Genomic DNA, 11,123 nt, shown 5'->3' with positions numbered 1-11,123 from the left:
AGAACATGGTTATTCCTTGCCGAACAGCTATTTTCGAAAAACACTGAAGCAGTCTACGATAGAATCATGTCGTTTAACACCTACGTCTGCGGTGCAGAAAAAAGTAAAAATACTTTTGTTCGAAGGAACAGACCTAGAAGGGAACGTCTCAAACACAGTTAGCTTTTCTATTTCTCAGCGCCGGTTGCACCAACTTCGCTTACCTTAAACCAAAGCGGCTCTTTCCTAAGTCGGCTTAGCGTCCTAAACTAAGCTCAGATAAGCACGGGTTTAAATTCCGGTTGCACCAACGTTAACCCGGCTTTACATACGCGCCTTTAGCTAAACGCTGGATTTGCCTAGGGAATGTAGGGACAAACAGAGCGGACTCAAGAAATCTTCACTTAAACAGCGCAAATAAGTTACGTAAGGAAGAGACAACAGGAAGGAAAGAGCGCTGACTCACAACTGAGGTTTTAATAATGATGTAGTGAAAGAGAAGGAAGGTGTCAAGTGCTGTAATATTATTAAATTATAGAAGGTTACAATTATTAACCTCTTTCTAAGGGCCAAATTAACGGAATGACAATTTGCATTTCTAAGTAACCCAAGTGAATATATCTACGTACAAATATTCAGAAGTGAACTACAAAGTTGTCGGTGACCCAACGGTTACTGGTTGGGACAGCCAGAAAAAAAAAAAGAAGAAGAATCACGATGTCGACGGTGATCCCAAGGACGTTGGCTTCCAGAGAAATGAAAATTGAGAAGGAAAAAGAAGAAGAAAACAGGAATAAAAATAATTTAGGGACTAAAATTCAAAAATTGGAGCTCTTTCGCCGTCAGAGCAATCGAAGGCGTACTTATGCAAGCTAGGCCCTTATTCGGGATCTTGCACGCCTCGTACACCTCTCTAGTCTTTTGTTCTTTAAAATGTTTAAGCACCTTAGTCTCAGAAAACCTTGGTGTGCACCCGCAATCTCTCACATGCACAGCAAGATGGCCCGCTGGCGTTGAGTTTAGAGAAAGTGCATGTTCCCTAAGTCTCACATTGATGCACCTTCCAGATTGTCCCAGATACACCTTCCCACATGACAACGGTATTTCATATATGATGCCACTCTGACATTCCACGAACTTTCTTGCATGGTTGATTTTACATTGGTCATGTGTATCCCGCTGCTCGTTGACAAAAAACCTGCTGTAGTCGGCGTCTGCTTTTCGCTGTATTTCTTCGGTGAGTAAGGAATTAAAGGTCTCCAAATTCAATCATTGTTTCGCTTAACTTTCAGAAACAGGAGCCAACGCCTTAAATAAACACGAATGCTCTTCATATTTGTGATTGTGTGTTTAATATCGGTCGATAACAGAATATTTTGACAGTGACAGTAGTTTTCCTGCTCACATTTTGAAATAAAGGAGCCACGGGGGCCCGGGCCCCAAATCTCACCGAACGCGAGAAGGACGCTCTACTCGCTACATCGCTGAAGACAAAACATCGTCGAGAATAAGTAAGCCGGTAAGATGACGACTGAAATCGAGTCATGCCTGAGACCGCTGAAGTTCAAAACAGTAACGAACTCGCCACGGTAGCTGCGAAAATGACCGGAAATCGTCGACTAGAAGTCGTCGAGTTGTCATCGCCACGAATAGAAGTTGTAGTCGCCACAAATGAAAGCTATAAAGGAAAATATTCCTAAAAAAACGCGATCACCAGAAAAGTGTCGGTTATGGAACGATACAGCTTTCTGAAGCCAAGATTCTACTCGTGAGACAAGAAAAATTCACCGAAGATTGTCTCGAAACTCAGAAAACGAAAGAAATTGATTATTCGCTCTTTTATAATTTAAAAGCGCCGCACTCTGATGCAAACGGCAGAAGTGTTGACAATCAGCTTATCGCTAAGATCATGTACTGCCACTATTCAACGCGCTGATCGGTTTGAAGGACATGCGTTGCAAGTAGAAATAAACAGGTTGTAAATAACAATACGTTACAGTTATGCGAAAATCAGTAGAGTAAGTACATATGAATAAGCTCGTCGACAGAATAACCAACGGGAAGACAGACGTGAGCCCCACTGCTCCGTACGCATCTCGGTTTGGGCTAACACGCACTGAAAGTGGAGAGCCAACTTGAAAACAGCGATCGATAAACACTTCACGCGACAATATTTTGCATCCTTGTCACAATCGAAGGTCATTCTGTCGAGACTTTCACGATGTTGTAGCTTAAAACTCTTTCTACAACCAATTTTGTACACCGCGTCGACCGCCACAAACCAGCCGCCATGTCTTAAATCCAGGATTAAGAAACAACCAAAAGTAAAGGGCCCAATGTTGAGCGCTTACGATAAGCGTAGTTTAGCGCTAGAATTAGCGATAAGCGATTTTGGTGCAACCGAACGAAACCGAAACTTGGCTTAGGTTGCCGGCTAAGCTCTGTTTTGTGCTAAGCGGCGTTGATGTAACCGGACCTCAGTGCATCCTCTACAGTATACCAACAACCCAGCCTGTGTGGTGTATGAAATACCGTTATCATGAGGGATCATGTGCGTGGGACAAACCTCGAAATGCGTTAACGACACGTTATTCGAACACAAGAAAAATGTAACCACAATTACTTCTCAACTCTGGTACCGGGGCACTAATGCTGACGCATTAAAACAACAGATCGACGACCTGTTGTCGGTACAAGCTGCACGGTCTTCGGAACAATTCGCTAGTGCGAGCACCACGACACCAGCATATAAACAAGGACAATGAAGAAACCCCGGTCTCCTTTGGTATTCCGGACTTTCGGCGGACTTTCTTTAGGATGTAACTTCCAACATCCTTCCCTAAAGGACCCACCTTTTTCGCTGGCAAGTACTCCGATCAACGAACCGTGGCTATTGTCTGAATAGCTACACTACGCCCCATGTTCTCAGAAGTGTGTCACGTATCTTGCAGTTTCGAGGTACTGGGGACAAATCTTTTCTAACTTCACGTTCTCGTGGACTAAGAACTCGGAAAGTGCAACCTCATTTCTCCACGCGGTAAGATGCGGTCCCTTCTCAACACCATGGGGCGTCACGTGCTATGAAAGGCGGAGAACCGCGCCACGTTTCTTCATTCTCGCTTTACCAATCTAAACGCTCTCGCGCATAACTTTTCTACTTGAACACGAAGGCGTTTTGAGAAGGAGTTTTGCGAACTCGTGGAGGACGTTTTCGAGTGGTCTTGATGTTTGGCGGAAGTGGTTTCGGGTTAGAAAGGATCAATTAGTGATGCGTGGGAAGGGGGGGGGGGGGAGGGGGGGCTGGTGCTGTGGACTTTTGGGCGTTGGAGCCAGTTCGGACGCATGCTTCTTCGAGCGCTGGGGGTCTCCGTTTGGCGTCTTCCGGCGGCGGGGTAAGAAATGGGAGAGGGGGAGGGGGGGGGTCTCAGCTGGTATTGGGCCAGCCTTTAACCCACATGCCCTATCAACAGTTGAGCGGGGAGTGTGTTGGGGCGTCGGAGAGCGCCTTCTGTACTACTCTGTCAAGCAAACATGAGTGCAATGCAGTAGCCTCTTTTTTCAGCTGTGTGTTTTATTTCTTTTAGAGCTCAGCTCTTAGGGGCCCGTTCCCGGCTTGAGCGGCGTCGCCGTCGCCGTCGGCGTCGGCGGAATCAAGGTTACGTGACCCCCAAGGTCATCCCAAGGTCACGTGATCCCCAAGATCACCACACGGTCACGTGACCCCCATGGTCACCCCAAGGTCACGTTACCCCCAGAGGTCACGTGACCCCTTTCTAGGGTCACGTGGCCCACAAGGTCACGTGACTCCCCAAGTCATGTGACCCTTCCGAGGTCACGTGACCCCCCTCAAGGTCACGTGAACCCCTCCCCCGAGGTCACGTGAATTCTCTCCCCCGAGGTCACGTGACCCCCCCCCCCCGAAGTCACGTGACACCCCCCCCCCCCCCGAGGTCACGTGACCACCCCCAGGGTCACGTGAACCCCCGGCGAGCTCACGTGACCTCCCCGATGACGTCATCGTCACTAATGACGTCACCGGCATGCGCATCGTCATCGTCATCATCACTGATGACGTCATCAGTGACGTCACTGATGACCTCACGGCATTCGCATCGTCATCATCACTGATGACGTCATCAGTGACGTCATTCATGTCGTCACCGGCATCCGCATTGTCATCGTCGTCATCACGGATGACCTCATCAGCGACGTCACTGATGACGTCACCGACATCCGCATTGTGATCGTCATCATCGTTGATGACGTCATCAGAGTCCGCATCGTCATCGTCACTGATGACGTCATCAGGGATGTCACTGATGACATCATCGACAACGTGACGTGACCCCCAAGGTCATGTGACCCCCTCAAGGTCACGTGACCCCCTCAAGGTCACGTGACCCCTCCCAGTACCCTTCCCTCCTCCTCCTCAAGAGCTGCGCTCTAATTTGGTGTTACAGGGAGTTGTAAACGGCTTTCACTTTTTTAATTTATGCACCACTAGAGGGGCGAACGTTGTAGGTTGCTTTCGTGATCTGTAGTATTTTTCATGCCAGCGACCCCTCTAAAATAAATATTTGTGAATATGTGTTCTAAATTTGGGTGTCCGTAGCCGGTTCTAAATGGCTACACATAATGATTACCTGTCTAACAATATTTTGTGTCTATATATCCCCAGTTAAGTTTTTCGTACACTTGAAATATTTAATTTCTGTTGGTCTTGCTCTGGACGTGTCTTTTTTGTTTTACCTATCAACATGTACCAAAATGGAATACATCTTTCAGACGGCACACCGGGAAAGTAAGGCGTGCTCAGTTTGTGATACACTGCCGTACCTCACGAAAACGGTGAAGTAACTTCAAACGGGTTTAGGTTCCCAGGGGACCTCGTGCGCGCTGCCCACGCAGGGCCACTGCGGGCCACCTGAGGGGGCCCATGTGGACTGCCCACCGCGCCCCCCGTGGGCCCCACGGGCGGCCCACGTGGGCGGCCCAGGTAGACCCTCTCTGGGTCCCATGAGTGGAGTCTATGTGGGCTGCCCAAGTAGGCCCCTTATGGGTCTACCCAGGCAGCCCAGGTGAGCAGCCTGTTAGCCCCCCTTGGGCCCGATTTGATTAACCGACGTGGGACCCACGTCGGCACTCTTTTCAATCGGTATTCTCAAGAGCCCATGCGTGAACATTGTCATGGAATGTCTGATATCCGCAGCGGGTTCGCCGTGTGTTTTTCTGAAACGATTTTCCGATATACTCGTATAAAAAACGGCCTGCCGGTACAGCCTATTGTTGTGTGCATAAAACTTACAGGGCAACAGTGTGGGGTATTGGTGACCATTTTTACAATACCGTTACCATTACGAGAGTACTGGTCGACTGGCAATGTGATGCGTATCCGATAACATCCTACCGGCGTTTCGGCAGCCATTAGCCGATATGCCGGTGGCCAGCAAACCCATGTCGGCAGTCGGCATCCGGTGCAGTATGCCCCGCATTCGATAACCATTGACCCGTAAACGTGTACCTCAAACCGGTATAAGTTGGGAGTGGCCGGTACGTGAACACTGGTAGCCGGTACGGACCTGTCGACCGCCATAAAGAGGCAGACATTTTCTTAATTGGGGAGGGGCATCGAAGTTTAAAAAAAGAATCAATAAAAGTAAAAACTTAAGCAGAAAACGTGCTTCTCCCCAAGCTTTTTTTTTTTTTTTCACAGCATCAGTTTTCAGTGACCCGATCCCCAATATTTTGACTTCATAAGCGTAAACAAAAACTTTCCCCGCCAAATTTAGCATAAAATTGATGTAACGAGGCGCATGAACCAATTCAGTTCTGCCGTTAAATTTAGCGGATCAATCGACGTCACGTGATCATGCACCAATCAAGTTTTCCCACTAAGTTTGCCGGGAAAATTGATGTCGTGTGATCTCACGTAACAAGACCTACAAACAAATTTAGATTCCCAACTAAATCTAGCAGAACTAATTACGTCACATGACTTTTACACCATTTCAGTTTCACCGTTAAATTTCGCAGAAAAATTTTCGACGCGTGACCAATGCACCAATTCAGTTTCCCCGTTAAATTTGGTGGGGAAACTAATTCGTCTGTAGATCCCGTGACGCCAGGTCACGTGACATCAATTTTCCCATCTAAATTTAGCAAAAAACATAACTTCAAATGACCTATTCACCAAATTAGTCTCCCCGCTATATTAAGCGGAAAAAGTGACGTCACGTGACCTGTGCCCAAATTTTGTTTCCCCGTTAAATTTGGCGGGAAAATACATGACAACCTGAAAGTCATTTATTTAATAATCAGCGACGTATTCACGCTAAATCAAACTAACGCCATTCCAATATCAGATCACAGCATGAGGCACGATCGCTGCAATGAGAATCGATCGTCATCGTCATATCGAATGATAAGGAGCACAGCTATCGCTGTCTTAAGGCATCACGTGATGTGATCACCGCGAAATGCTTTTATTCTGATGAGAACGTCTTGGGTCCCTCGGAAACATTAATATCAAAATGTGAATGTAGCTTCTGGAACTTTAATGAAAATTAGAGTGTCACAGGTGTGTGCGCAAAGCTAGAATATGACAGCAACGTATGAGAAAAAAGTTCCGACGTTATACAGCGCAATTTCCTCACTCCGAAAATTGGTGTTGTTCAAAGATGTGAATCGTTAGCGAAACAGGAAGGTTTTGGAACAAAAACATTTTATTACTTCAATATCAATGCCCGAGGTTCCTTGAAAATGTTTATATAATTTTAGTTCTGCTTATTTGCGTAAGGGCAACCCGTGATTGTGTACTTGAATGCCTGACCTTTGCAGTGCTTTTTGAATTTTTTTTAGGCATCCTTTCAGGGGTTTACCAAAGTCGTCTTTTGTCACCATCAGGTTACAGTCTGAAAATTGAAGTCAGTTTTAAACAAAACATTAAACTCCTGTATAAAAGCCATTTTTACTTTATGCTTAGTGTAATAATTTTCTAACTAAACAAAACGTCAAACTGATCTTTTTTATTTCATTACCCTGGTTTTTAAAATGCAGAAATATTGCAGCACGCTGGTGTATTTATGAAAACACCGCTGTTAAAATTCAAAATCTTCTAAGGTTTTCTGCGCCCCCCCCCCCCCTTTTTCCCAAGCGACAACAACAAAAAGGAAACAAATTGTTATTAGCTTCCTACTTCTAAAATAAAATATTAAGGTTTTTGTATGGCAGGGCTGTGAAGAGATGCCCCGAAAGTTTCCCGGAACACAAAAACTGGGATACAGAAATTTTAAGGCGAAGAAACAGATACTGAGACACATTTGTGTCTGAAGTACTGGGGTATCCCTGATATACTTCTGAAAAAAGGGGGAAAAGTAACTCCGAATACATTTGCATATCAATAGATGTGTACATACATTATGCATACATAGGTACATACTGTACATTATTTCCCGAACCTTAATTGGTCAGGAGGCAGAAGTTCGTGACGGATGCAGATGCTATTGCTCGTGTTTTGGCGACTGCCAAAACCAAACTTAACCGGAACACGTAAACTGTGTCTTATTGCGTGGAAGATCTATCCTGGCGGCGGCTGACGAACCGCTCCGTGACGTATCAGTAAAGAAACCACCTGAGCACGGGAGGGCGCTGACTGGATCGTGCATACTAGAATAATTTTGCGGACGGGCGAATGTATACCTATCGCCATCTTTCCTCGTGAAGGAGCATTGATAACGTTGACAAGTCAGTGTTTGGATGATGATCGGTAAGCATATCATGTTTTGATGGAATGGCAAAGAATCGCATCCTAAGCAAAGCTGCTGTGTTTTCTCCTGCCTAGCAGCGATTTTGGTCTTTAGCATGCAGATTTCTATGTTCGAACTGTTTCACCTATTGAACGGTATGTCATGGAGTACTTCGGATTCCGGAAGAATAGATCTCTCATGAAGTAAAACAAAGTATGGGTGTCCACAATAGGTTGGATGAAAACTGTACGATGGGTGAGCGCTATATTTCAGAGTTATGAAGCACTTATGCATAGCTATGCTTCGTTTCAACTTAACTCCGGAGGCACGAAACGCCAGGAGCAAATGGGAGTAATCGAAGTTCAACAGTGCAGTGTTATGGTATTTTTTTAAGTTTTTGATGTGTCCTTTCATCCCATGACCATGTCACATTCAGTGAAGGCCCAGTGACTAGCGCTTTCACTATCTGTTTGTGGTTGTTTGTGTTGTGCTTTCAACTGCGCTCGTACGTATGGCGAAAAAAAATGCAGAGTCATGAAAACATAAACGTCTTATTATATTTATAAGAATTAAAGTCAAATTTGGGGGTTTTACGTGCCAAACCAACGACGGGCATCTGGCACGCCCCAGCGGAGGACTGAGGATTAATTTCGACCACCTGGGGATCTTTTGACGTGCAACCGAAAGCTCGGTTACACGGCGTCTTCTCCGCAATAAGCCTCCGTCAGATTGCGGGCACCTCGGCCGGGATTCGAACCCGCCACATGGGGATCCGTAGGCCAGATGAAGCTCGGAGCCACCAAGGTGGCTTATTTATAAGAATCAATAAATATTTAAGGAGATTTGTTACAAATTACTCGCAATTAAACCAAATCACAAATTATTTATCGGATATTTACCGTGGTTGTTACAAAATTACGTCAAAAGACGGAGGATTATAGGTAAACCATTATTGTAAGGGATGCTCGTTCTGTAAAATATCAGATGCATTCACTCTAGTAAAACCAGTGATTGTTTGACCAATTTATAACTTTTGAAGTTTCTGAATAGCGCAAACCGGTGTTTTGCGTCCCAAAGAGACCGCGTTGGCAACCCTGCGCACTCCGAACTCTGTTTATAGGGATACTGCTTCACAGCGCACAATATCAGACACACTTAAAATTAATTTCACGCATACACAGGAAGAACACTCACGCAGCGCTTTTTAAACGCACATGCCGCACTTCAAAAGAAAAAAAGTTATAGTAACACCTTTTTTGGGTGGCGCGAGAAATTGAGAGAGCCATAGCCAAGACGAGGAGCATCGAATGCGGAACTATGGTGGGTTAGAAAGAAAGAATGGTCCCGCAATTTCGAGGATGCTTAGAGCCTGCCGAGCGAGATGTCGCCTTGTTTAGGCGATCTCAGTGAACTCATCAGGGCGCGTGAAAGGTAAAGTGGAAGCTCCTTGCACCTTGTTTTACCTAAGCAGAGCGAACGCTGGAGACGAGGCGAACACCTGTTCAGCGTTCACTCTACTAAAGTAAAAGGAGGTGGGAGGAGCATCGACTTTACTCTTATTTTGTCATTGACAATATCCAATGATACTTGAGTCGTCAAATACCTTACTTATAAATACTGGACACTTTCCTCGTTTGCAGGAGAGGGAACTTTGTGAGACGGATGGTCCGAATCAACCCGCAAAACCTATGGCGGAAACGTCCGGGAAAGAGGATGGTCCGTCAAGGTGGCGAATTCCGGGTCCCGCTTTTTCAGGTGCAAAGTTGGATATATTGATCTTTCATCGAAGCCGGACGAGTCGGAGACCCATGGAAGAGTAAGGCGGTGCAGCCTCCTCGCCCTTCTGGCAAACCTTGAGCATGGTAGGGTGTGTATGTCTGCCTGTGTGTGTGTGTGGGGAGGGAGTGGCGGTTGTCGTTTTTCGGGAACCCTACAAAAGGACGAAGGAAGGCTAAGGAGCAGCTTTTTTTTTGTTTTATTCACCCCCTGTTATATTCACCTCCGCAAACACGCACAAAAACAGATTTTACACTTTCAAAAGAATGTCGGTATATTTGTCTAAGATAATTAAAAGAAAATGCTAACGTAGTTTTCTGCATGAATGAAACTGTTTGTCTGAATTACTACAGGTTTCATCTAACCATATTTTTTCCTTTCAATCCTTGTGCAGCACCATTTAGGCTAACAATGGAAGATATCCGAAGCTGCTTGGTGGTCTGGCAACACTGTACACGCGGACATTTTTGTAGCGTCAAGTATCTAGTGTTTCGGTTTCCTCAGCATTTCCACGGCGTGGATGCTCTGCCACTGAGTGCGATTCGAAAACCATATTGTTTTCTGACTTCCGATCGCCCAACGTGGAAAAAAGCGTCCTCATCTTTGAGGACGCTTTTAATTCTTTTTGCGATGCGAATACGCATGAAGTCGCACTGTTTAGCAATATCCTGCTCCACGCCAATACATGCAACTGAAGGTTAATTTTTTCTTTCTTTTTTTAGTTGTTACCAGAAATTTTTTTTGTGTGTTTTGTGTTTATTTTTAAAGAAAAATATGCATAGGCAATATTTTTCAGGCGTTGCGAAGACCTCAAATTGGTTTCAGATGGCATTGACCTCTAGCGCAGCTGACGGATGCTGCGCAATAATGAAAATTTGTTCGACCCTGGCAGAGTAACTCCATTCGCTTTCTCAAAATTACCCACCAAGCTTCTTTGCACTAAAAAAAATGTTCACCTCGGCCGCGACAAAAAAAAATTATATTGTGAAATCAAGTTGGCACTGCCCGTCTTGTTTCATTCGACATCCGCAACGTCAGTTTTCGCCGCCGCCGACATACAGGTTTTAGCCACTGCGATAAACCTAAGTTGAACATGGCGCTACACAAGAGAGACACCAAAATCCCGCCTCTGGGAGTGTTGAGCAAACAGGCGCGTCGTATGTCTCCCTTGTGTTTTCGATTCTACATGACTGCACTTTAAATATTCCGGGATATTATGTCAAGGAACTCTCCCATTTAATTTTAGAGGTGTTTTACAAAACTAGTTTACCGGCGCCAGATGAAGCTTATAGAAACCGCTGCAAAGCAATGAGATTGTTTTCTGGCTTTCCAATCTAATTACTTTATATATATATATATATATATATATATATATATATATATATGAACGAATATGTGCAGATGAATGAACCGTACTTAATTTAATGAATCAAAGAATCGAAGTTTCCAGGAACCCGCCGAAAGCCAAAAATTGGCGGAGCCAGGATATATATATATATATATATATATATATATATATATATTACATTAAAATGAGGGCTCTCTGGCGCTCTCAAATCAACTCCAATTAAAACAAATCAAGTTTATATGCTATAAAATTTTGTTTCTTTTGTTATCACTGTT

Source organism: Ixodes scapularis, unplaced genomic scaffold (genome assembly GCF_016920785.2).
Source record: "Ixodes scapularis isolate PalLabHiFi unplaced genomic scaffold, ASM1692078v2 ptg001547l_1___fragment_1__unscaffolded, whole genome shotgun sequence".
Lineage (NCBI taxonomy): Eukaryota > Metazoa > Arthropoda > Arachnida > Ixodida > Ixodidae > Ixodes > Ixodes scapularis.
Note: the sequence above shows the minus strand (reverse complement) of the source record.